This window comes from Triturus cristatus, chromosome 8, assembly GCF_964204655.1.
Source record: "Triturus cristatus chromosome 8, aTriCri1.1, whole genome shotgun sequence".
NCBI lineage: Eukaryota > Metazoa > Chordata > Amphibia > Caudata > Salamandridae > Triturus > Triturus cristatus.
The window spans coordinates 96,101,596-96,127,708 of NC_140591.1; positions in this window are offsets into that span (position 1 = coordinate 96,101,596).

Consider the following 26,113-nt stretch of genomic DNA (forward strand, 5'->3'; position numbering starts at 1 on the left):
TAAATTTGAACTAATTGCGTTTTGTTCTTATTTTTTGAATTGATACACGACATAATGTGCCGCGCCCATTGATATCTTAAATGAAAGCAAGGACAGAGAAGCGGCTATACGCGCTTCCAATGCGCTTTTCTACCCCATCTCTAACGTGCCTTATACTTGATGTAACACGCTGCGCCAAACGGGAATAGCATTAATTGGCATTACTGTCTTCACATTTTGACAAGGGAAGTGGCCATACACACCTCACCGTATTTAACCCATTGCTTTACATAGTTTCGTTATATATTATTTTATGATTAATATCTATTTTGACATTTACGTGGTGTAACGCACAGCCCATACTATGACCAATATTGAATGCCTTTTTATTTCCATGATAGTAACCACAGCGCATCCTTGGATTTGTAATCATTACCTATTTGCTTTATGGACATATATGCGATTTTAGGCACTACACCTACTGTGAGCAGCTTTCTCTGGCCTTTCTTTTAATCCCATGATACGGCCACAGCGCTCCCAGGACATTACAATTGTTTGAGGCGGAATTTACTTTTCTATAGCCATTTTCGTTTAGACTCCTGCATGATTGCTTTTTAGGTCTCGTCTGAGCTATCGCGTAAGCGATGCTCTGCGAGACATTTGGCAGGTGGGTTTAGAAAGTGCTACCCACATTTTTGTGCTGGCGGCAAGCTACAGTGCACGATGGCGTGCACACGCACAGCTGCTCCCCGCATTCCCCTCTTCCTTCTCGCCCAGCCACCTGCCTTTCCTACGCCAGCCTTCAGCACCATACCCCTCCCCCCGCTGCTGCGCGCACATCCACACTCCAAAAACTACACACACAACTTTCCGCTGAGTCAGAGGCAACACTCCAGATACCTCTCACAGCAGTTACCATGTGGAAGGTTTAACTTATAGGTTCTCTATGCAGTTGTCTTTTTACGCGAGTTCTGTGTTCTGTAGGTTGCTATTGAATATAACCTTCAATAACTATCGATGGATAAGTATTCAAAAACTATTTTTTTTTAAATTGAACATATGTTATTGGGTTTATCATGTCCTATTTAGAAAATAATGAGGACCAGTGACGTGGGCATTGCCCCAGGATCAGGAAGCACATATATGAGTCTGTCTCTGTTGCATTTCACTGTACACTGCTATCAACAAAGTCATGTGCTGGCCTAGTAAAGAGATCATACTTTCAAGACTTTTTAAAAAAAAAATATTTATTCAAAACCTATTTTTGATATAGTGGAGATTTCATCCCATTTTTCGTGAGACAGCTCTCTTTTTCTATCCAATTAATGACCCCTTGCCGAGTTTGATAGCTCAGATGAAGATGGGCTTGCTTGCAAGTTTTATGTGTAGCCTGCAGGTAACTCATTAAAACACAAGCAAATAGGTCTTTACCTTTTATCATTCTTAGGGTGACAAAATGAGTGGCACGCATTTGGGTAAAAATAACCAGCTTTTTACATTAGCGCAACATGCAATTTATTTTTTGGAGCTGAGTAGTTGAAATGCGGTGCTTTATGCTAATAATAACCATCACGTTTATTCCCTTCTTCATGTCTAGTGCCTCTCTCATTCTCACACTCCCTCCTTGCTCCAGAATCTCACTACAGACACACTCTGCAGAGATGAAACTAATAGTGCCTATGTACTGGCGTCTTTCCTCCCACCTCACTCCTAACTTGTTCTCCTTCTGTCCCCTTCGCTGCCCCTGTGATTCTGTGCCTTTCTCCTTCTGTCCCCTTCGCTGCCCCGTGATTCTGTGCCTTTTTTCTCCTGTCCCCTTCGATGCCCCCGTGATTCTGTGCCTTTTTCTCCTTCTGTGTCCTTCTCTGCCCCCGTGATTCTGTGCATTTTTGCTCCTTTTGTCCCCTACGCTGCCCACGTGATTCTGTGCCTTTTTTTCTCCTGTCCACTTCGCTGCCCCCGTGATTCTGTGCCTTTTTCTCCTTCTGTCCCCTTTGCTGCCCTGTGACACAACCACACACACAACCACACACACAACCACACCACACACAAGCACACCACACACAAGCACACCACACACACTACCACAACACACACACTACCACAACACACACACACTACCACACACACACTACCACAACACACACACACTACCACACACACACACACTACCACACACACACACACACACACACACTACCACACACTCAAAACCACACACACAAAACCACACACACAACCACACCGTCAGTGCACACTTTCACCAGGCACAGACACCATCAGTCGTCAGTGCACGCTTTCACCAGGCACAAACACCACCAGCCGTCAGTGCACGCTTCCACCAGGCACACACCACCAGACGTCAGTGCGCGCTTTCACCAGGCACACACACCACCAGCCATCAGTGCACAATTTCTACAGGCACAAACACCACCAGCCATCAGTGCTCGCTTCCACCAGGCACACACCACCGGACATCAGTGCACGCTTTCACCAGGCACACACACACCACCAGCCTTCTGTGCATGCTTTCACCAGACACACACACACACCACCAGCCGTCTGTGCATGCTTTCACCAGGCACACACACACCACCAGCCGTCAGTGCACGTTTTCACCAGGCACACACACACCACCAGCCGTCAGTGCATGCTTTCACCAGGCACACACCACCAGCCGTCAGTGCACGCTTCCACAAGGCACACACACCACCAGCCGTCAGTGCTCGCTTGCACCAGGCACACACAGCACCAGCCAGCAATGCACACTTCCACCAGGCACACACACCACCAGCCATCAGTGCACAATTTCTACCGGCACACACACCACCAGCCATCAGTGAACACATCAACTGTTAACGCATCCACAATTAAATATTGTAGCAATCGCAGTATGGTGCACTTTACTTTTAAACATATTCATCTAAAGCGCAGCATGCCACCATTGCTACAAAAATAAATACACATTTTTTGGGCCTACAATTTATAGAATTTGGTTGCAATTGGTGTTGCAATATTTAGCAATGCCAATAGCTCAAACTTAATTAATGCGAGACCTATTGGCTATGCCAATGCTTGTTATTACCAGGGTAACATGTCTAGTGACGCCTGTGCTGGATGGGTGTGGGGTGAGTGTAAGCCAGCCCTCAGGTAATGGTTGGTGCTGGCAACAACTGGAAACAGTGAGCATCGGATCACACACACAGATTCAATTATAAAGGGTCCATGACTTGCAGTCCACTGAGGTAGGGGCACCAGAACTGGACCCACACAGAAAAGATTACATCATGAAGGGTCCATGACTTGAGCTGCACTGAGTTAGTGGCACCAGAAGCGCTCGACTGGTGCGCGGCCTGCGATGATGCGTCATCATGGCGGGCCGCCCTGGAAGCAATGTCTGTCGCCTACTGGACTCCGCCATCAATGACGCAAGACTCAATATGATTTGGGGGACCTGCTGACCGCAGTGTTGGCCGGAGGCAGCGGTAAGCAAGGGCCCAGGGCCACATGGCGTCGGCTTATGGTGCACAGGGCCAGGGGCACCTGGTGTCCTTGCAGGTCATCGGCTTGTGTAGCACAGGGTCAGGGCACCTGCTGTCCTTGCAGGTCATCGGCCTGTATTTTTGGCTACTGAATTCTGCCTCAGAATTGCCACGTGGTGTCGCTTGTGTAGCACGGGGTCAGTGGCACCTGGAGCGCTCAGGCGTCATCCATGTGGGCGACACTGGCTGCAATGTTTGTTGCCTCACACACTTTGCCATAAATAAATCAAGACTGAGATTGACTTGGGGGACCTGCTGACCTTAGTGTAGGCTGGAGACAGCGGTCAGCAAGGGCCCACGGCCACGTGGCATCGACTTGTGTTGCACAGGGTCAGTGACACCTGGAGCGCTCAGCAGGTGCATAGCCAACGATGATGCGTCGTTCGGGCGGGCCTCACTGGGGGCAATGTCTATTGACTAGTGATTTCCTCCATTAACAGAAATGTGGCCCTATTTGAATTGTGGGACCTGCTGACCGCAGTGTAGGATAAATGCAGTATCCGGCATACACATATCTCCGTGTTGCTGAGCTGCTGGCTGCGCTAGGGGCCTGTGTCGTGGAGTCTGGAGGTCATAGCGGTGGACTTGTGGCAGGGTGAGGTGTGCCGCCCTGGCAGACGCGTTGCCCATCCCGGGAGGGAACCACGCCCAGAGCCCCGGCCTTCATATCCACACTCCTACGCTGGACTGGCGTACGCCGGCCCAGCCCACTCCGCTTGCGCTTATAGGGAGGAACATCACAGCTTCATGGCCGAGGTCTTCCCCACTGCCTGAGGTGATGGTTGCGTCCACTGTCTACAACACCACATACGCCAGCAGTATATGTCCACATGGCCATGTCTGGGCTCTGCATTCTAGGGTCTGTCCAGCACATTACCGTCACACTTCCCATTGTGTGCATTCTTCTTCATTGGTGAGTTGACTCCTTCACACTTACTTGGTTCCCACCTCTCCCCACATTCTGCTCTTGTGTGGCTGAGGGGCCATGCCGTTTCCGGAAGGTCCGCAGTCTTGCTCTGCGCTACCTCAGTGGTAGTGGTGGGGTGGTGCCTGAGGGGGTCCTGGTGTGATGGCGGTGGCGGTGGGTGTTGTGGGCCTCTAGGATCTCCGAGCTGCATGATAAGCAGCTCCATGGCATTTGTTGGTCTTCAGATGTGGCTCTGGGCTGGGCTCCCTTTCATGCTGCAGGTAGTCGTCCTGCTTAACACCAGCAAAAGGCAGGTGTTAAATCCCTGCTGCTAACACGCCTTATCAACTGTTTTTGGTTCGCATCGCCGATCTGGCTGGTTGTTGAGAATCTCGCGGAGTGGTGTTTTCGTTTGTTTTTGCACGGGAATTCCTACTCTGCATATTATTAGCATTAGTTGTCGCACTCATCCGTGGCGATGTGTTTTGCGGTAGCTATCGCAGGAAAACTGGCGATGTTGGCAGATTGCGCCAGCTTGTGAATGGGGTGGAAAATCTATCGCAGCTTTTGCAGCACTCCGGATAACTCCTTGTGAATATGCCCCTAAATATGGTCATTCGAGATCATTTACAGGACAAACATAATATGAATGCCCAATGGCGGTTTGTGCTTGCAATACATTATACGTAAACTGGATTTACCAGTGCTTGTTTTCAAAGTCCCTGCTCGAGATCAAAGAAGACTAAAGATTGCAATGCCACTGACGGCCACCAGAGGCACTCAGAGGGGTTATTTCGTCACGTTAGCGCTACAGCTCCGCCTGCACCAATCAGAATAAGACTTTGGTGAACTATTGTTCCTTCTGTTAGTACCAGAAGCGACTGCGAGTAGAACCCGGGGCATCATGGGAAACGTAAGCAAAATTAGTGGCGCTAGAAGGGAGCAGAGATCGGGATCACGGGAAAAGTAAAAACATTTTAAATACAGAAGAACACGGACTATTTATTTGGATCACGTTTCTTGTACGATACATCCTACGACGTACAAACAAATCTTTTAACTTCGTCGGACCTTGAGTAGTAAGATTAAACCTTCACTTCATTATAACTTTTGTTTAACTATATCATCAGATCTCAGTTACAGAGACCTTTCAAAAATTTAGGAATATATCCATCATCAGTACCACACGAAGTGCAACTGATTAGGGAATATAGCCTGATGTCTTGTGATTTCGAATAATTTACACAAGTACCATATTATTTGTTTACATGAAACAGTTAAGGCGGGATCACTCTAAGTCCTTCAATATAACCTAAAGAACCAGTTCCCGTGTTACCTAACAGTTTTACAATTAAGGTCCAATATTTATCGATAATGGTCTTTTGCTGCGGCGACAGTTCTCTGCTTACATAAATGCATTATGGGTATGCCCGATTTGCCACCTCTCCTATACCATGGCCTCATTGGAGATTTCCTTCAGACTAAAGACTGCAATTCTACTGACTGCCGAGAGAGGGCCACACTCGTGTTAACATTGTCAACCCTGCTCCCAGGCTAACTTCGAACTTTGCCTTATTAGACAGCTGTGACGTCTCCTCTGGAGCCCCGCCCATTCTAGGGGAGGCCGAACCATCAGCCCTGCAAGCCAGCTCCTACGTGCCCCCTCCCCCATCCATGCACCGTGGGCCAGGCAAGGGGGCTGGAATTAATGACCGAAATGGGCGTTGCCCTCCCACCTTTTTGTGAGTAAAAAGAGGAGGATGAAAAATAACACTGGGCTGCTGAAAATAAAATGTACCTTTGAAAAATGTTTGGGGGCATATTATCAACGGCCAGCGATAATTAACGCAGGCCGCTCTTAGCGTTAAAATGCTTAAGGCCGGCTATCGCAGATAATTATCGCCATGCTAGCGCTGTATTAACAACGCTCAGCGCAATGGCGATAATTATCCTAGCAATAGCAATGTTTTTCATGGAATATCGCTGGTTTGACACTAATGTTCCATGGAAAATGACAATACCCTTGACGATAGGGGCCTGTGGTCTTAGCCACACAATCCACCCCCCATGTTAAGTATGCCGTAGTCAGGAATTTAACAAACATTAAATTCCTGCGTTAAGGGATACTTAACGCGATTTAAAAAATCGCTACCCTTCCTTGATAATATCGCAAAGCTGCCTTTGCGATATTTTCCCTGGTTGGTTTCACAGCCACGCCTACTTTGCATCTCATTAGCAATGCAAAGTTCGGCGTGCTGGAAACGGGGGCTAAGACAGCAAAACACGCGCTAGCGTGTCCTTGCTGATTAGGCGATAAAGTTATCGCCGCTTTACGCCCGAAAACGGACGCTAAAGCGGCGATAAGTTTATCGCCTGGCCTTGATAATATGTCCCATAGTACTTCCAGACTAAGTAACACCTACCATGTAAGAAGTGAAGTAAAGGGGCCAGTAACCATGGGAGGTCACAAATGAGGACATGGCCGTACTAAGGAGGGACTAACAAGCCTTTTAAGGAATCGGATGCCAGTATTTAGGATGGACAAAGACACAAGCCAACTAAAAATATGGGGGGGTGAGTGGCGGGGCTTCTTTCCCATACTGAACTCCCACAGATCTTCGCCAGAGCAGCACTTGAGGGCTGGCTCAGGCTCGACCTAAAAAAGGGTCATTGTTCTTAGTAGATAGTAAGGTATGTCGAGAAGAAGTTGGCAAGAAGAATCCTGATAAAGAATTGGGAGGCAAGTTCTCATGGAAGAACACAATGAGACCAATCAATCAATCAATCAAGAGTTTGTTAAATCGCAACTACTCACCCATAAGGCTCTCAAGGCGCTAGGGGTAGCGGGGGTGCAGGTTCCGTTCCATCAAGGAGGGGGTCTGTCGAAGAGCCAGGTTTTGAGGTTTCTTGCGAAGATGGGGAGCGATGTTGTCTGTCTAAGGTAGAGCGGAAGGGCGTTCCAGGCAAGGAAGGAGAAGGAGCGGCCTCCTGATCTCGTCTTTCTGGTGCGGGGGACCACGGCGTAGGAGATTTGGGCTGATCGTAGGGTCCTTTGGGGTGCGTGGAATTTGAGTCGGCTGTTGAGGTATGCTGGTCCGGTGCTGTGGAGGGCCCTGTGTGCGTGGGTGAGTATCTTTTAAGGGGATTCTCGCCTTGACGGGAAGCCAGTGGAGTGTGCAGAGGTGCTGGGAGATGTGGCAGTGTTTTGGCAGGTTGAGGACCAGTGTTGCGGCGGCGTTCTGGATGTTCTGTAGCTTGCGGATGAGGTTTTTGTTTATTCCGGCGTAGAGTGCGTTGCCGTATTCGAGTCTGCTGGTGACCAGAGCGCGAGTGGCGGTCTTTCTGAGTTCGAGAGGGATTCATTTGAAGGTCTGACGAAGGAGGCGGCGGGTGTGGAAGCAGGAAGACGAGACTGAGTTGATCTGGCGGTCCATTTAGAGCTCGGAGTCCAGGATGATTCCCAGGTTGCGTGCGTGGTCTTTGGGGGTTGGAGGGTTTCCACAGGTGGGGGGCCACCAGGTGTCGCTCCAGGCCTCGGGGTTTGGGCCCATGATGAGTACTTCTGTTTTGTTGGTGTTTAGTTGTAGGCAGCTGTTTTTCATCCATTTGGCGACGGCTTCCATGCATTCTCGAAAGTTGTGTTTGGCGGTGTTGGGTTCGTTGGATAGTGAGAGGATGAGTTGGGAGTCGTCTGCGTATGACACAATGTTGAGTCCATAGGTTCTGGCGATGGGGGCGAGTGGAGCCATGTAGGCTTTGAAGAGCCTCAGGTGACTCCGCAGTTGGTAGGTGTAGTGTCCAAGAGGAAAGGGGGGAGCGTTGAGAGACTGTGTCGAACGCCACTGAGAGGTCGAGGAGGATGAGTGCTACTGTTTCTCCTTCGTCCAGTAGGGTGCGGATGTCGTCTGTTGTGGCGAGGAGGGCGGTTTCCGTACTGTGTTTTTTTCTGAAGCTGCATTGGGAGGAGTCAAGGATGTTGTGTTCTTCGATGAATGTGGCGAGTTGGCTGTTGATGGCTTTCTTGATGACTTTCGCTGGGAAAGGGAGCAGTGAGATGTGTCTGTAGTTTATGAGGTCGGTGGGGTCCGCTGAGGGTTTCTTCAGGAGGGAGTTGACCTAGACGTGTTTCCAGTCGTCGGGGAACGAGGCGGTCACCAGGGAGCGGTTGATGGTGTGGCGGAGCACGGGTGCGATGCTGTAGGCGGCTCTGTTGAAGATGTGGTGGGGGTTGGGGTCCGTGGGGGCCCCTGAGTGGATTGACTTCATTGACTTCAGTGTGTCTTCGGTGGTGCGGGCTGTCCAGTTGTCAATCGCTGGTTTCCGGGTGAGGGTTCAGTGTGTTGGTTGTCTTTGTCGAAGTTGTCGTAGATGCTCTTGATTTTGTTGTGGAAGAAGGTGCTGAGTTTGTCGCAGAGGTCTTGTGAGAGAGGGTTGTCAGTAGACTTGCTGGTAGGTTGGGCGAACTCCTTGATGATGCTGAAGAGTTCCTTGCAGTTGTGCGCGTGAGTGGAGATTCTGTCTTCAATTGCTTTTTTCCTCGTTTCTCTGATGAGTTGGTGATGGGCATGGGAGGAGTCTCTGAAGTTATTGTGGGCTTCTGTGGATTTGGTGTTCCTCCAGGCCTTTTGGAGGCGGCGGCAAGTGCATCTGGACTCTCGGAGTTCGGTGGTAAACCATCTGGCTTTCTTGGTGCGGGTATTGTTGTTTTTCTTGAGGGGGTGCTATGGTGTTGGCCCTCTCCGAGATCCATCTATACAGGGTTCAGGCTGCGGTGTTGGGGTCGTTGTTTTCCGCGATGGTTGGGGTGGAATTGTTGAGTGAGGAGGTGAGCGGGTCATCAGTGATTTTGGTCCAGTTTCTTCGTGGGAGCAGGTGCTGGTGTCTGTGGATGGTGGGTGTTCTGAAGGTGAAGTGGACACAACGATGGTCGGTCCATGGGAGTTTAGTGGTGTGGCTGAAGGTGATGGAGTTTCCTGTAGTGAAGAGGGAGTCAAGGGTGTGTCCTGCTGAGTGTGTGGGCTCAGTCACGTTCTGGCAGAGTCCAATGTTCTGATGGTTCTCCATGAGGGATGTGGTGTTGGGGTCCAGTTGGTTGTCGAGGTGGAAGTTGAGGTCTCCCAGCAGGGTATAGTTGGTGGATGCGATGGCCTGCGGGGAGAGGATATCCGTGATGGAGTTGGCGAAGGGTCCACGGGGTCCAGCGGGTTGGTAGATGAGGGTTCCTTGGAGGGTGTCGGTGGGGCTGGCCATTTTCTTGAAGTGAAGATTTTCCATCAGGTCTGTGGGCTCGTCGGGGAAAGTGCTCAGGCGGAAGGTGGATTTGTGGACGATGGCGATTCCTCCTCCTGGGCGGGTGGGCGGTCCTTCCTGGAGATCTTGTATCCTTGGGGGATGGCGATGGCGATGTCCGGTCCCGAGGTGGGGTTGGTCCAGGTTTGGGTGAAGAACGCTACATCCGGGGTGGTGCTGTTGAGGAGGTCCCCGATTTCGGTGGTGTGTTTGTGGAGGGATCAGACATTGAGGAAGATGCATTGCAGGGTCTTCGGCTCAGTTGTGTTCTTGTGGGTGGGTTGTGCTGGGTCCGTGTTCTTGGCGGTTCTGCAGGTGTACCTGCAGCGGTGAGAGCTGAAGGGTCTGTGGGTGTCGGCAGGTGAGGCTAGCTTGCAGTTGTTGTTGCAGCCTGGTTTGGGTGCGTGGAGTGCCGCTGGGTCGTAGCGTTGGCAGCGCGGAGGTCCAGGGTTCCTGGCGGTGGTCGCAGTCGGGTCGCGGATGGGCGCAGATGGGCTTGCCTTTAGCGTGCCAGCGGCGCGCTCGCTGTGCGCGTCCGACCAAGGACATGTGACACATTGGGGCATATGTACAAGCCCCTATCGCCACCACAACGCACTTTTACCATCGTTGTGGTAGCGATAGGGGCAGCGCCTTATGTACAAGGCAGCGTTAAGCCACTTAACGTGGCTTAACGCTGCCTTGTACATAAAGCCCCCTTTTACGCTATGGTTAGCGTGAAAGGGGCATGAAGTGGGTGTTGTGGTGGCCGTTCCACCGCAACAACCATTATATTTGATGCTGACCCCTATGTAAAAGGCTGGCAGATAGACGGTAATGCCCAAATTAAGACTTAAGTTGGCGAAACGAGGAGAAATGCATTATTTCTCCATGTTTTCGATTTTTCCATGTGTGCTGCCTTGTGCAGCACACATGGAAAAAGCAAAAAGCCATGGTTTGTTTATGTACAGGAAGGTGTCACTTCCTGTACATGAACAAACCTAAAAAAAAAAAGCCATTTTGTCCCTTTCATGTGTGCTGCTTGAAGCAGCACACATAAAAGTGGCTGAATTGCATTTCAGGATTGTTTATGTGCAGGAAGGGGCACCTTCCTCCACATAAACAAACCTCCCCTGCACTCAGACACCCTTGCACTCTGGTGCAAGGGTGTCTGCGTTGGCACTGAGTTGCTCAACTTAGCACCATCACAGGGGGAAACACAAGGCTGCGCCACACTCTTCTAAATATGGTGTAGCTTTGCGTTTGAGAGTGGCTAACAACACGCTCCACCACTTCCTTGTATATATCCCCCATTGTTCGATGGGAAAGAAGAGGTGGTGAAAGGAGCCTATGTGAACTGGAAGTCTGAAATCTGTCGAAGAGATTTGAGGGTTGTACCTTAAAAGTAACATGAGTTTAAAGTGTCACGTAGTAAGGGACAGTTGGAGTACTCCTTTCATAGACTCCCTGAGGTGCAGACCTCTTTCTTTTGGCGATTGTGGCTTTATGCTACTTGACCCATTGTTAGAGCCTCTTCTTAGGAAGACTATGACTTCTGGCAGCTTTCTATATTTCCCCCACTCTATGCTTTTAGTTTAGGTTGTCATTTTTGCTAGTGTAGGGATAGATAGCGGGCTCATGCTGATCTTTAATGACAAATTAATGTAATCTGAAGCACAATTTTGTATTTTTAGTTACTTACATGGCTCTTATAGAGTTAGTTGTTTTCTTTTTGTTATACAGGGTCATCCGCATCAGAAGATTTGGCTTCATCCTATGTGCATTGTACTTTTACACGATTATGTTGAGTTTGCTCTCAATCAATCTCTATTTGAATATGTAATATATTTTCTAACCTGAGACATAGTTGTCAAACTGGGTTATTTGGTAGCTACATTGTTTACCCTGTATTTGAAAATTTAATTTGAAACATGTTCTCCTTCTAGCTCTCAATGTCGCACAAAAAGACCATCACTTAAACATTAGAGACAGAACGGGCCCAGGCGTCTTAAGGTGGGAGCAGAGTAGTATGGTTATGCACTTGAAGTAGAAGAAGACCAGGGAGCATATTATCAAGAACGGCGTTAGAATTATCGCCGCTTTAGCAGCAGGAAACTGCCGCTAAAGTGACGATAATGGGCTTGATAATATGCCCGTGAGAATTCCAATAGAAGCCCATGTTCTGGTGTAAACCTGAGCTTAAATTGGAATTCTCAAGGGCATATTATCAAGCCGTTCTTGATAATATGCCCCCTAGAACTTAACCTGGAAGAGGCTAGATCCCGACCCCAGAATCCCTAGTTTAGAGCAAAAGATCGAGAACTTGGAGGACAGACAGAGTTCCGGTGGCATGCGGTGAAAACGGCGGCGAAGGAGGAGTGAGTATTATTGGGTTGTGTGTGTGAGGATCATGATTAGATTGTGGTGAAATAGTTGGCTGTGTGATGTCCGGCGGAGATGTTGTGACAGTCGTGTGAATGTGGAGATAAGTTGATGAAGTTGTTATCTGGTCTGACGTGGCCTAAGTTCCTGGGGTATATCATAAGATGCAGGAAACACCATGTATTTGTCTGTTGAGTTTTGTGGAGTTTGTTGTGAGACGTTGTCAACGGCCCAATTGAGACAGGGAACTTTGTGTGAATGGGACAATTGTGAATAATGTGGTAAACGTTTTTGCGCAGGAGCTAAACTATACTGATTAAGGTGAATCGAGGTTTCAATCGGCATATATAGCGGGATCTAGCACCCAAGAATTGGAGGGTTTCAAATATCCAGAATTCATTTGAAATAAACCAAAGTCCAAGTAACAGCTTTCACTTCGAGGGACTTATTGATTAAAGGTTCCTGATGTGCGGTCTGTCAATAAAGATGACGGATATAAGTAACTTCTCAAATATTCCAAAAAGTCCTGTACACCATCGTAGTCTCACGTAACCGCATGATAACCGGCATGATATTTGGAACTCTCCAATTCTTGGGTGCAAGATCCCGCTATATATGCTGATTTCTTCTTTGAGGCTGACTGTGTCTTCCGAGGTTCATACTTACCTACCATATAAATCATATCGACTAATCAGTTGGATATTTAAGAGCCCTGACTAAGTTCCCTCTGGCAAATTGGGAACGGAATGTGTTGGCTGTGTGCCAGTTTTAAGATTAACCCCTGCGCTGCGGGGGTAATTCCCCCACGGCGCGGGGGGGGGCGGCGCACGGCGCCGCGGTGCTCGTGATGAGCCCAGCTCGTCATGAAGCGTGGACAAGAGCAGTCTTCAGGCTAAACTCTAGAGGGTGTGTTAAGCCAGCTGTTTACCACCACATATACCCCTTGAACGCCAAGTGAAAGGACACCACACAAGTTGTTATGAAAATAAAGGATATTTATTTATAACAAGACTACCCTGGCTCTTTATGAGTCAGGGAGCTAAGCACAATACAAAACTCTTAGGAGAATACTTCTAGTCGCACAATTTACACAAATGCCCGAAGGGCACGAAACCATTTACACTGCAAGTGGGAATGGGAGAGGTTAAAGAGTCTAAAGTTACTGATTCCGGAGGAATCCGATCAGTTGGACTAAACGGGAAAGGAGCTGGACACTTGTAGAATGAACCTACGGTGGAGCACCGAGATGCTCGAGTTACCTAGCCAGAGGCTGCGGCTGCGTGGGGTTCAGCAAGATGTCGGGAGTCCTTGTTGTAGTCTCGGGAGCCTGAAAGAAGAAGTTGCTGGCAGGCGACCAGTGTCGATGTTCAGCGAGATCCAAGCCTGGATCGGTGATGAAGAAAACCTGAAAGCAGAGGGGACTCAGTTCTCAACCGCTAGCCAGCGATCGGGGGGGTACCAGGAAGGTACCGGCTGAAGTCACCTCGACCAGGTGAGTGGATGACGTCGGACTCGGCTGTTCCTCGGACCAGGAGGCGCGGCGGCGACCAGGATGGAGGGCCAGCTGTCCCACGAAGGTGTCTGCTGTCGATGATGCTGGGCCCAGAAAGGGGGCAGCGGATCTTGGCAGTGGCAAGCCCACGCGGGGGGAGTCAAGATGGCGTCTGGAGTGGACCAGGAGGGTCCGAGGTACTCCTCTGTTGAAGGGGAGCAAGAGCCAGTCTGGAGCAACCAGACCAGTGATACAAAACTGTCGTGGTGCGTCGAGAAGAGGGCCACAAGCCGGTCGGCGAGTGGCCGGACAACGCCGTGAGCAGCAAGGAGCAGAAGGGCCCCCACGCAGATCTCGTGGATGCTGGGGAGGCGGACTTCGGTGCTGGAGCCACTCAGGGTTAGGGCTTCTCAAACCCTAGGTGCACTCACTCGAGGGTCCCTCGTGGGCGTGCTAGATAAGCGTCGTGCAGGTTCTGAAGATGGCCGGTCCCGCAGGTCTCGTCACACCTACGAATCTCAGCTGGGCTGACGATGTAGGTAGAGATCAGAGATGGCAGGGAACCCGGGTCTCGTCAAGCTGGGCAGTCTTGATCCGTGGGAGAGACGCACAGCAACCCGCAAGCGCTTAGGTGGTGCCTGCTGGTGCAGGGTGGCTACTCGTTAGCCACAAGGGAGAGTCTTCGGAAAAAGTCAAGAGTTCCTTTCGTGGAAAGTAGTTCAAGATTCAGAATTATCCAATTTGGGAAGGGGACTCACTCCTACCTTTATTCTAGAAAAAGGGGCTGGCCCGTGACTAGGTCCTACCTATGGGTGGGACCAGGAGGGGGGTGGTTACACACCTATCCTTTGTCCGGCTTCGCCCCGGCTCAGGGGCTGGGGTGCCCCCGAAACTGGTTTGAGCCGGGCTATGCACAGTGAGCACCGGGGTGCCACTTGCAATCACCTTCCTTTCAGCCCTGCCTACCTGGGATACACAAACCCTGTCTGGGATGGTGCTAACACCGCCCCCGATAGGAAACCCTTTGTCCAAGCTCCCCTCGCTGGAAGGTCCCCCAGCAGCGGGAGGTCAGACTTGTGTCTGGTGGCAGCATCCATTTTGTGATGCTGAGGCTTGTGTCAACTTTAACCGGGGTTCAAGGTTACTTCCATGTCGTGTCCCTCTAGAAGGGCGGAATGCTAACCCCGTCGCCAGAATTGGCGAGGGGTTCGTATTCCAATTCGTATGACACCTTACTCGACATGTGTGGGCGATGCGATGCCAAAGTTAGCAAATAACCGCGAGGATTATAATGCAGTTTAAGGTAGTTGGGCCCGCGTCACCATGGAACGGCTATTAGGACTTGGTTCCGCAAGCCGTCGACGGGCTCAGCTCGCGCCAGAGCACCATCCCACAGGATTCCTCGCACTCTGCCTTCAGGATTGATAAGGCCTGCCATAGGAGTGACTGATAGGAATCCATGTGTCCATTTTAGGGTTAGGTATAGGAATACTACACCTAAAGCAACGGGTGATTACACCCCCTTGCCCCAGCTGTCGTGCAGCCAGTTGTGTCAGATTTGGGTGGCCATCCAGGGGTGGCATAATACATGCTGCAGCCCCTGGAAGGCCCTGGGTACACCGATGCCCTGGATACCTGTGGTATGCTGATACAGGGACTGATAAGGCGGCCCAGTTCCAATTAGTGGATGCACCTAATGTACATGCGTGTTAATTTCGAGAGAGAACAGCTAGGCTGTGGGTCTGATTGGCAGGCCCACAGCCGGGGAAAGTCGTAAACCAATGAAGCAAACGCAAAAAATCTGGGTGATCATAGGATTGCAGACCCTACTCTCCTACATGACCCCCCCCCCCAAACTTTGGGACAATAAGCTAACCTTGACCAGGTGAGTCTTCTTGCTCTAAGTGGAAATACCTGGAGAGCCCATCTGCATTGCCATGATCAGTGCCAGGTCTATGCTCCACTGTGAAGTCCATCCCCTGTAGGGAAATGGACCACCTAAGTAGTTTGGGGTTTTCACCCTTCATTTGATTTAGCCACAAGAGGGGCTTATGGTCGGTCTGAATCTTGAAGTGAGTGCCAAACAAGTATGGCCTCAACTTCTTCAGGGCCCAAACCACAGCAAAGGCCTCCCTCTCAATAGCTGACCAATTCTTCTCTCTGGGGGTCAGCCTCCTGCTAATAAAAGCTATGGGCTGGTCATGACCATCAAAATTCAGCTGAGATAGAACAGCTCCCACACCCAACTCCGAAGCGTCTGTTTGGACAATGAATGTTTTGGAGTAGTCTGGACTCTTTAGGATAGGCGCTGTGCACATGGCCTGCTTTAGGTCATCGAATGCCTTTTGACAGCTTGCTGTCCACTGAACTTTTTTTGGCATTTTTTTACTTGTCAGATCGTTTAGCGGGGTCACAATGGATCCGTAATTTCTGACAAATTTCCGGTAATAACCAGTCAGGCCCAAGAAAGCTCGAACCTGAGTCTGGGTGGTTGGAGGAGCCCAGTCCTGGATGGCCTGTATTTTGCTCTCCAATGGCTGAACCTGGCCTCCACCTACAAGGTGGCCCAGGTATACAACCTGTGTCTGCCCTATCTGGCACTTAGTGGCCTTGATAGTGAGGCCTGCCTTTTGCAGGGCCTCTAACACTTTCCTCAGGTGGACCAGGTGATCCTCCCAGGTGGAGCTAAAGACAGCGATATCGTCCAGATACGCCGCGCAGAAGTCGTCCAACCCAGTGAGAACTTGATTCACCAGCCTTTGGAAGGTGGCAGGTGCATTTTTCAAACCAAAGGGCATTACCACGAACTGATAATGCCCACCCGGGGTAGAAAATGCTGTTTTGGGCTTGGCCTCCTCAGCTAACCTGATTTGCCAATACCCAGCTGTCAGGTCAAATGTACTTAAGTAGTTGGCCGAAGCCAACCGGTCTATAAGTTCATCTGCTCTCGGTATCGGGTGGGCGTCAGTCTTAGTGACTGCATTGAGGCCTCTGTAGTCCACGCAAAACCTCATCTCTTTCTGTCAAGAATTCCTGTCATACGAGGGGAGGAAAACGGTAACCGGCGAAAACGGACTACATCTCCCAGGATGCTTAGCGGTTGAGAGGTTATGTAAACAGGAGAGCTGTTACATAACTCAAGGGAAACACGCCCTTATGTAAACAGGAGAGCTGTTACATAACTCAAGGAAAACACGCCCTTATGTAAACAGGAGAGCTGTTACATAACTCAAGGGAAACACGCCCTTATGTAAACAGGAGAGCTGTTACATAACTCAAGGAAACACGCCCTTATGTAAACAGGAGAGCTGTTACATAACTCAAGGAAAACACTCCCTATAAAGGGAGGAACCGGGAGGTACAACGCTGTCGGATATTGTGTTCACACCGACGTACCTGCTTCGTGAAGAGCAGTGTTCCGGGGTGGTGCTCCAGTAAGGCAAGAACGGAGGTAGGTCGAGTCGTTACTCCCTGGGCCGTGTCTTGCCCCATCGTCACCTGTGAAGGACCCGGAAGCTCTACCGGTCAACCATTGAGCTTCGCTTTTTGACTCGGCTGAGTCCAAGCGCAGTGGCGCTTTTGCTGGTTGGAGTCGTAACTCCCAGCCCGACCAGAGACACAGGGACTGCCAGCTGTAACGCACACCAGGAGGTGTTTGCCGCGTTACAGACTCGGAAGTCCACAGGATCGATCGAGCGGCTGCTCTCGGTTCAGTCTTCTTGCTTGTGATTGGGGTATCGGTGACGCATCACCAGGAGGTGACTCCGCGTCCCGGTGCAGTCTGAGGAAGAGGTTGAGCGGCTGCTCCCTTCAGGTAGAGACCCCGGCTGGGTGTTTCCCTGACTCCTCGATTCTCCCCAACACTCTTCGTGCCCCTCACAGCCTACCGATTGGCATTGTCGGCCATTTCATTTCTGCCCTCTGTTGGCATACGCCGGGACCGGCGTATATGCAGAGGACGGTTAGGACCATCCGTGCTGTGGGCTGGTAACGTACTTAGCCTGGAGGATTCCAGTGACTATAACTTTTGTTTATTCTTTGTATTATATTTGCCTTCATTAAAACAACTAACCCTTCACTAGTGGTTGCGTCCTCATTGTCGTGTCTGTTAAACGATCCTGAGACGTTCAGGGCGTTACACTTTCTTACCGCCCTGGGTGTGAGGTTTCGGCACGAGAACTACTGGACTAGCCCAGGGGCTGTCCGAGGGCTCAATGACTCCCAGCTCCAACATTTTCTGCACCTCTGTCTTGATGCAGTCTCTGACATGATCAGGCTGTCGATAGATTTTACTCTTTACGGGCAGACTGTCCCCAGTGTCGACCTCATGGGTGCACCAATTGGTCTGACTGGGTGTCAGAGAGAACATATGTCGGAAGGATTGAAGAACCTGTTTACAATCCTGTTGTTGATGCCCAGAGAGGCTGCCACAAAAGACAACACCATCTACTGAACCATCATCAGGGTTCTGAGAGAGCAGGTCCGGGAGAGGGTCACTCTCCTCCTCCTGTCCCTCATCTGTGGCCATGAGCAAGCCCATGCCCTCCCTGTCGACATATGCCTTGAGCCTGTTTACATGGAGAACCCGGTGGGGGCTCCGGGGAGTTCCCAGGTCTACCAAGTAGGTGACCTCTCCCTTCTGCTCAATGATTGTGTGGGGCCCAGACCATTTGTCTTTGAGTGCTGCTGGGGCCACCGGCTCCAGCACCCACACCTTCTGTCCAGGCTGATACACAGTCAGGACAGCCTTTTGGTCGTGCCAAGCTTTTTGCAATTCTTGGCTCGCCTCAAGGTTTTTAGACGCCTTTTCCATGTACTCAGCCATCCGCGAGCGGAGACCGAGCACATAGTCCACAATGTTTGATGCCGGCTTTTTGAGAGGTCTCTCCCATCCTTCCTTTACCAAACAAAGGGGTCCCCTTACAGGATGTCCGAACAGAAGTTCAAAAGGGCTGTAGCCAACCCCCTTCTGCGGGACCTCTCTGTAGGCGAACAAGAGGCAGGGTATCAGGACATCCCATCTCCGCCGAAGCTTTTCAGGTAGTCCATGAATCATCCCTTTTAGGGTCCTGTTGAACCTCTCAACAAGCCCATTGCATTGTGGGTGATAGGGTGTGGTGAATTTGTAGTTGACACCACACTCCTTCCACATAGCAGTCAGATATCCCGACATGAAGTTTGCACCTCTGTCAGAGACAACCTCCTTAGGGAAGCCCACTCTGGAGAACACTCCAACTAGGGCTCGTGCCACAACAGGTGCTGGATTGGTCCTAAGGGGAATAGCTTCAGGATACCTGGTGGCGTGGTCCACCACCACCAGTATAAACTTGTGCCCTGATGCTGTCTGGGGTTCCATTGGTCCGACAATGTCGATCCCCACTCGTTCAAAGGGTACCCCCACCACCGGCAGTGGTATGAGGGGGCCTTTGTCGTGCCACCTGACTTACCACTGGCTTGGCAGGTGACGCAGGAGCGACAAAACTCCTTCGTATCTTCGGACATGTGGGGCCAGTGAAAGTGTGGAACAATTCTGTCCCAAGTCTTATTCTGGCCTAAGTGACCTGCAAGGGGAATCTCGTGGGCCAAGGTAAGAAGGAAACCTCTCAGAGACAAGGGGACGACCAGCCTCCTGGTCGCGCCAGGCTTGGGGTCTCTTGCCTCGGAGTACAGGAGTCCATCGTCCCAGTACACTTTGTGGGTACCTGTGGCGTTCCCTGCAGCCTCAGCAGCAGCCTGCTGTCTGAGGGGTTCAAGTGAGGGGCAGTCTAACTGTGCCTTCCCCAGGTCTTCCCTAGAGGGTCCCCCTGAGCCCAGAAACTCAACCTGACCAGGTTTAAGCTCTTTCGGCTCAGTTTCCCTCAGTTCTTTAAGGTCAGCCTCCTCAGAGACTTGATCCACGACCTGGGGCAAGGGGAAAGGCGAGGCCTTACCCTTACTGCTCCTTTTCTTGGATGGTGTCTGGTCCGTTCTTCCAGGATCCAGCACCTGTTCAGTGGGGCATCTTTTGGCCTGTGACCTGGTCACAGCAAGGACATGTGCTGGTAAGCCTAACATTTCCATGTGAGTCCTCTGCTCCACTTCTGACCATTGTGACGTTTCCAAATCATTGCCCAACAGACATTCTACGGGGAGGTCTGAACTAACCACAACTTTCTTCGGGCCACTTACCCCTCCCCAGGAGAAATCAACAACTGCCATACTGTGATTGGTAGTGACATTGCTGGCATTGGTCACTAGGTAATCGGTACCTAGCATGATCTGTCCAGGGTCCACAAAGTTAGGTGTCACCATGGTGACACTGGCACAAGTGTCCCTGTAGGCCTGAGCCACCTTTCCATTGATCAAAGGCGTCTGTCTGTATTTGCCCAAAGTATTGGGACTGGCATCAGGGGACATATCCACATCCCCTGTACAGACAAGGACGGCCTGAGTGAGCGTGCCAACTAAATCGTCACACCCCTCAGTTCCCAAGGTTAACCCAACTAATGCCTTGGGAGGCGCACTACCACTGCTGACTGTACTAGGGGGTGCAGGTGCCTTAGGGGCTGCAGTGGCAGGAGTTTGCCCTCCTTTCTTGGTGCACTCACTAAACCAGTGAGTCTTACTTTTACAGTATTGGCACCACCTTTTTGACTGGCCTTCTGGAGTCTTCTTTTTCTGCTGTGAAGCCTGACCCCCACCCATTTTGGTTTGTTGGGGGCCTGTCGAAGACTTCTGGTCATTTTGTTCGTTCTTGTTACTACCCTTTTGGTCTGCTTTCTTCTGACCACCCTGGTTCTGAGTCTGGTTCTGCTTGACCCTTGTTCTGACCCATCTGTCTGCCTTCTTTCCCAATTCTTGGTGAGAGGTCAGCTCCGAGTCGACAAGGTGCTGATGCAACAATTGGTTCTGACAGTTGTTTAAAATCTGCTCTCTCATGATAAGATTGTACAGTTCTGTGTAATCAGTAACCTTGCTACCCAGTAACCAGCCTTCTAAAGCCTTAGTGGCACAATCGACAAAGTCAGTCCAATCCTGAGACTGAATTTTCTGGGTGTCTCGGAACAGCACCCGGTACTGCTCCGTGGTTAAACCGAACCCATCAATCAGTGTATTCTTCAGGACTTGGTAGTTGTTAGCATCCTCAGCTCTCGTAGTGAGGAGCTTGTCTCGTCCTTTACCTTCAAAGGAGAGCCACAGTATAGCTGCCCACTGACTTGGGGGGACGCACTGGACAGTGCAGGCCCTTTCCAAAGCAGTGATCCACTTGTGGATGTCGTCCCCTTGTTTAAAGGGGGGCACTATTTTACTCAGGTGTCTAGTGTCTATACCCCTGTCTTTCTCTCTAATGAGAATGCTGCCACCAGTGGGATCTAACCCACTCAATTTCTGCTCTCGGGCCAGGGCAAATCTTTCTTTGGCGAGGGCAAGTTCTTCCCGCTCGATCCTCAGATTGACTTCCCTCATCTTCGCTTCGTGCTCCCTTCTCTGAGGGGACGTCATTCCTCTCTGAGAAGATGCCTGAGAAACATGTGTTCGAACAGATCTGTTAGAGCCTCTCGAGAGAGACCTAACTCGTCCGTTCCCAAGGTTAAGCCTGCTCAAGCGTGGGCCCGGGGCTCCCCCAGTTCCATTCTCATGCCTGCTTAAGTTGGTCCTGGTGAGCCTACTGACTACTACTGGACCTCCGTCTGCCTCGTCCCCTGCTAACTCTTCTTCCTCTTCCTCCTCACCATGGAGGTCAAGGTCAGGGTCGCCAAGGGTTCCCTCTAAGGGAGGCATGTCCCCATCAGGATTAGGGGGGCCTGGGTTAGAGGCCCTCCTAGCATCATAAGTCTCTAAGAGACCTATCAAAAACGTGATGGTAGAGTTAGAACCCTGGTTTAGCTTCCTGGAGGCACACAATTGTCTCATCTCCGTGAAGCTAAGAGCTGCATATCGTGACACGACCTGTGGAGGGTCGATGACCACCAAGGGAGTCTCTGCAGACTCTCCGTGGCCCGACATGCTTTCTAGTGAGGTGTAAGTGATGCACCTACCTACACTATGTGTTTCCCTACTGATCCCTTGCTAAGAGTTATAGTCAGGGTGTGCTAGTCCCTGTTTCACTATAACAGCTGGTTCAATAGAACTCAGAGTATTCTAAGTTAAGTTATATGTACCTGGGTACTTATGTGATCTTTCAACTTGATATTCTTAGGATACGTGTGTGGTAAAACAACAGCAAGCTCAAATCCCACCCGCTGCTCACCAATGTGAGAAGTTGGCCTGATATGTAGTGCTCACTATTCTAGTGATCACTGTGTATCATTCCAAATGACCCTTATTGATGATTGGTTGTAAGTCAACCTTATAGACCAGCTATCCTAGTAGCGTGGACAAGAGCAGTCTTCAGGCTAAACTCTAGAGGGCGTGTTAAGCCAGCTGTTTACCACCACATATACCCCTTGAACGCCAAGTGAAAGGACACCACACAAGTTGTTATGAAAATAAAGGATATTTATTTATAACAAGACTACCCTGGCTCTTTATGAGTCAGGCAGCTAAGCACAATACAAAACTCTTAGGAGAATACTTCTAGTCGCACAATTTACACAAATGCCCGAAGGGCACGAAACCATTTACACTGCAAGTGGGAATGGGAGAGGTTAAAGAGTCTAAAGTTACTGATTCCGGAGGAATCCGATCAGTTGGACTAAATGGGAAAGGAGCTGGACACTTGTAGAATGAACCTACGGTGGAGCACCGAGATGCTGGGGAGTCCATGTAACTCTCACATTAAGGACTTACAGAAGCCTAGAGGTATGTACCGCATTGTGCAGGATCTTTTAAAAATTAATAGTGTAGTAGTTCCTTGTTGTCCTGTGATACTGAATTTAACAGTAATACTGTTTCAGATTCCATGTCAGGCTGAATGGGTCACTGTCATTGACCTTTGTCAGGCATTCTTTTCGATTCCCCTCCATGAGAAGAGACAATTTTTATTTGCTTTCCGGCTGGAAAATCGTTTTTTAATATGGTGTTGTATCCCACAAGGGTACACAGAAAGTCTATCCATCTACGATCATCTTGAAAAAGAATCTTGAATCACTGGTTATGCCCTGCAATTCGGTCCTGGTCCAGTATATCGACGACCTTTTGGTTGCATCGAGTACTCGAGATGCTTGCAAAACAGATACCATTGCCCTGTTTATTCAGTTGGCTGAGAATGGACATAAAGTGTCCCGAGCAAATTACAATGCGGCATGACAGTAGTCCTATATTTGGGACAGTGAATTGAGAAAGGTATAAGAAAGGTGTCTGCGATAATGCAAATGAATCTGCCTCGCACACAGAAAGAAGCCACAATGTTTCTGGGAATGGTGAGCTACTGTCACCAGTGGATACCTAACATTTCCTTAATGGCCAAACCTCTGCAGAGGTTGCCACACAAGGATGTGTCTGATCCGGTGCTCTGGGGCAATGATTGCTTGGTTGCCTTCCTGTGGTTGAGAGAGAGCCTGAGTCACGCTTAGGCACTAGGAATGCCTGATTACAACAGAGCGTTTTCACTCTTTTGTCATGAACGAGAACGATATGCAATCACAGTGTTATCTCACATCCTGGAGGTGCCTGTAGACCAGTTGCATACTTTTTGTACTACTTCCGATTCAGTAGCATCAGCGCTGCCCAGATGTATCAAATCCGTTGCTGCAACAGGTGTCAGCAAAGAGAGTTGAGAAAGCATTGTGATGGGTCATCCTTTAACTGCTTATGTGCCTCACTCTGTAGAGATACTGTTGACAAGAAATCGTACACAACATTTAACAAACAACAGGCTTACAAAATATGAGCAAGCGATCTTGGCACCCGACAACGTGTCTCTGAAATGTTGTTCCGTACTCAATCCTGCTGCCCTTTTATCATTTCCTGATTGTGAGGGGAATGACAATGAAGATCATGACTCTCTCAATGTCATTGTCCTATACAGCAAACCCCATCCTGACATTGTCGATGAGCCAGTACCTGAATCTGACCAAATCCTGTTTGTGGATGGCTCATGCTTAGGAGACAATGAAGGAAATTTAGATCAACCTTTGCTGTCTGGACAGTTTCAGGATTGGCGGAAGCTGCTTGTCTCCAAGGAGTATTCTCTAAACCAATAGCTGAGTTGTTTGCTCTAACACTAGCATTCTGTGTTTCAGACCAGCTGAGAGTGACAATATTCACCGATAGCCAGAAGGTTTCGGTGTTGTTCACAATTCCAGGCAGTTATGGTCTCAGAGAAGCTTCATGACTTCATCAGGGTCTCCTATCAGGAATGGGGAGGTTATGAGAAAACTGTTAGAAGCATTGCAATTGCCACAAGAAGTTGCAGTTGGGAAATGTTCCGCTCATTGTAAGGCGAATGATTTTGTCACCGTAGGGAATAGGTATGCAGATGAAGTTGCACGTTACTGTGCACTAACTTCCTGTACTTTCAGTGGAGATTTCTCGAATTAAACCCCAGATGAAACTAATTTCAACTTGTTGATGACAGTTGCTGACACATGGGAGGACGTGAAATGATTGCAAAATGTCTCTGAGGAGAACCAAATTGGTTGGATTAGAGCAGGATGTGTGAAAAGGGATTATGACATTTGGGTTTCGAGTGATGGAAGACCAGTTTTGCCCAATTCCTTGTTACACCCGATGGCAAGACAGATCCATGGATCTACAAATGTAGGAAGGGATGCAATGATGAGACTGTTTAGGCAACCTTCGTTTAACCCGAAATTTCGAGTAATTGCTGAGGCATTGTGTCATAGATGATTAACAGACCAGCAAATGAATGTGGGAAAGAGAGCTGCTGTTACACTGAGTCATATAGGGAGATCAGGAGGACCTTTTAACAGGATGTAGTTGGATTTTGCCGCGATGCCTGAGTGCAATGGACTGAGATACATTCTGGTGCTGGTGTGCATATTTTCTTGTTGGGTGGAAACCTATCTGACAAGGAGATGTGATAGTCTCACAGTAGCTAAGCTGTTGCTGAGGGAGGTTATCCTGAGGTTCAGATTTCCAATTACGTTAGAGTCACACCGAGGAATTCTTTTTAATAATGAGGTTCTATAAATGGTGTGCGCAGCTTTGCAAGTGGAACAGAGATTACATTGCAGTTATCGGCCAGAGACTTCAGGAATCGTGGAACAGATAGATGGCACTTTGAGATCGAGGTTGGCTAAAGTGTGTGCTTTGACATTTCTGAAATGGCCTGGTGCTTTGCCTCTTGTGTGGATGATCCTATGCGGTGTTCTTGATAGAAGAACTGGCTTGTCGCCCCACGAGATTCTCATGGGACGAGCGATGCGATTGCCTGCTGCGCCTGCCAACATGCTAGTGAACATGTTGGATAATTTAGTGCTCAACTACGATAAAGCATTGGCTGATGTGGTTCGTTCTGTGTCTCACCAGGTTGAAGCGGCCACAGCACTGCCACATCAAGATCTCTTCCACGACTTGAGCCACGGTGACTGGGTGCTCATTAAGAAACATGCGAGAAAGAACTGTCTTGGGCCCTGTTGGCGTTGTCCTTTCTAAGTGATATTATTGACAACAACAGCTGGTAAGTGCGGTGGTGTTCCTAACTAGGTTTACGCGTCCCACAGCCGTAGAGATCTGTGTCTCCATGAAGAAACAGCTCCTCTTCCAGAAAAAGCACCAGTAGTGGTCGAAAGGCTACAGGAGAGGGTCAGTCAAGCTGTGTGGGAACACACAGGGGCATATTTACAAGCCCCTATCGCCACTGGAACGTCACTTATTACAATGTTCCTGTGGCGATAGGGGCTTCGCCTTATTTGCAAGGCAGCGTTAAGCCACTTAAAGACTTTCGACTGCCTAGGGGCCTCCATAGGGTTTAATCTGGCACTGAGTTTCCCTGATTTCCTCACATCTATGCTCCAGTGACAGCCTGTCTCCCAGACTTTTCCCAGTGACACCATAAAAAGCCAAATGCTCCCCAGCCTGTTCCCATAGTGTCCGTGGGTTCCCCTTTGTGACTGCACATAAATGGCACAAGAGTCTTGAAATTCATGCAGCAGCGCTGACGCAGCAGTAACATGGGAAGGGAGAAGGGTAATTCCTCCACATGACAAAGAAACCCTGGCAAGACGACGAAGGAAAAAGGAACACATTTTGATAAAAGGATGAGCTTGAACCTCAACAGTTCAAGTTGTAGATCTGCTGATGCTTCAAGATCACCATCCTGGCAGCAAGTTTGACTCCTCTTCGAGACAGGCCTGTGGAGCGTAATGAAGCTATGGGGCACTCAAGTGGCAGTGGAAAAAGGCACAGACAAAGTAACTTGTAGTAACTCTTTCTCTGAGAAGTTCAGACAAGACTTCTAAGGAGAAAATAACAGTGATTCAGAAATCATCAGTGATCCTGGCACAAGCAAAGTGTTACTGTGAGGCATTAGGGTGAGCGAGCTGGTGGCACCATCCAAACGGGAGGCAGTGGGGGCCGGCCTCCAGGCACGGCTGGGTGCAGGTTAGGTCGAGGTAACACTGAGGAGATCCAAGACTGACTATCAGGCGGAAAGGGCAC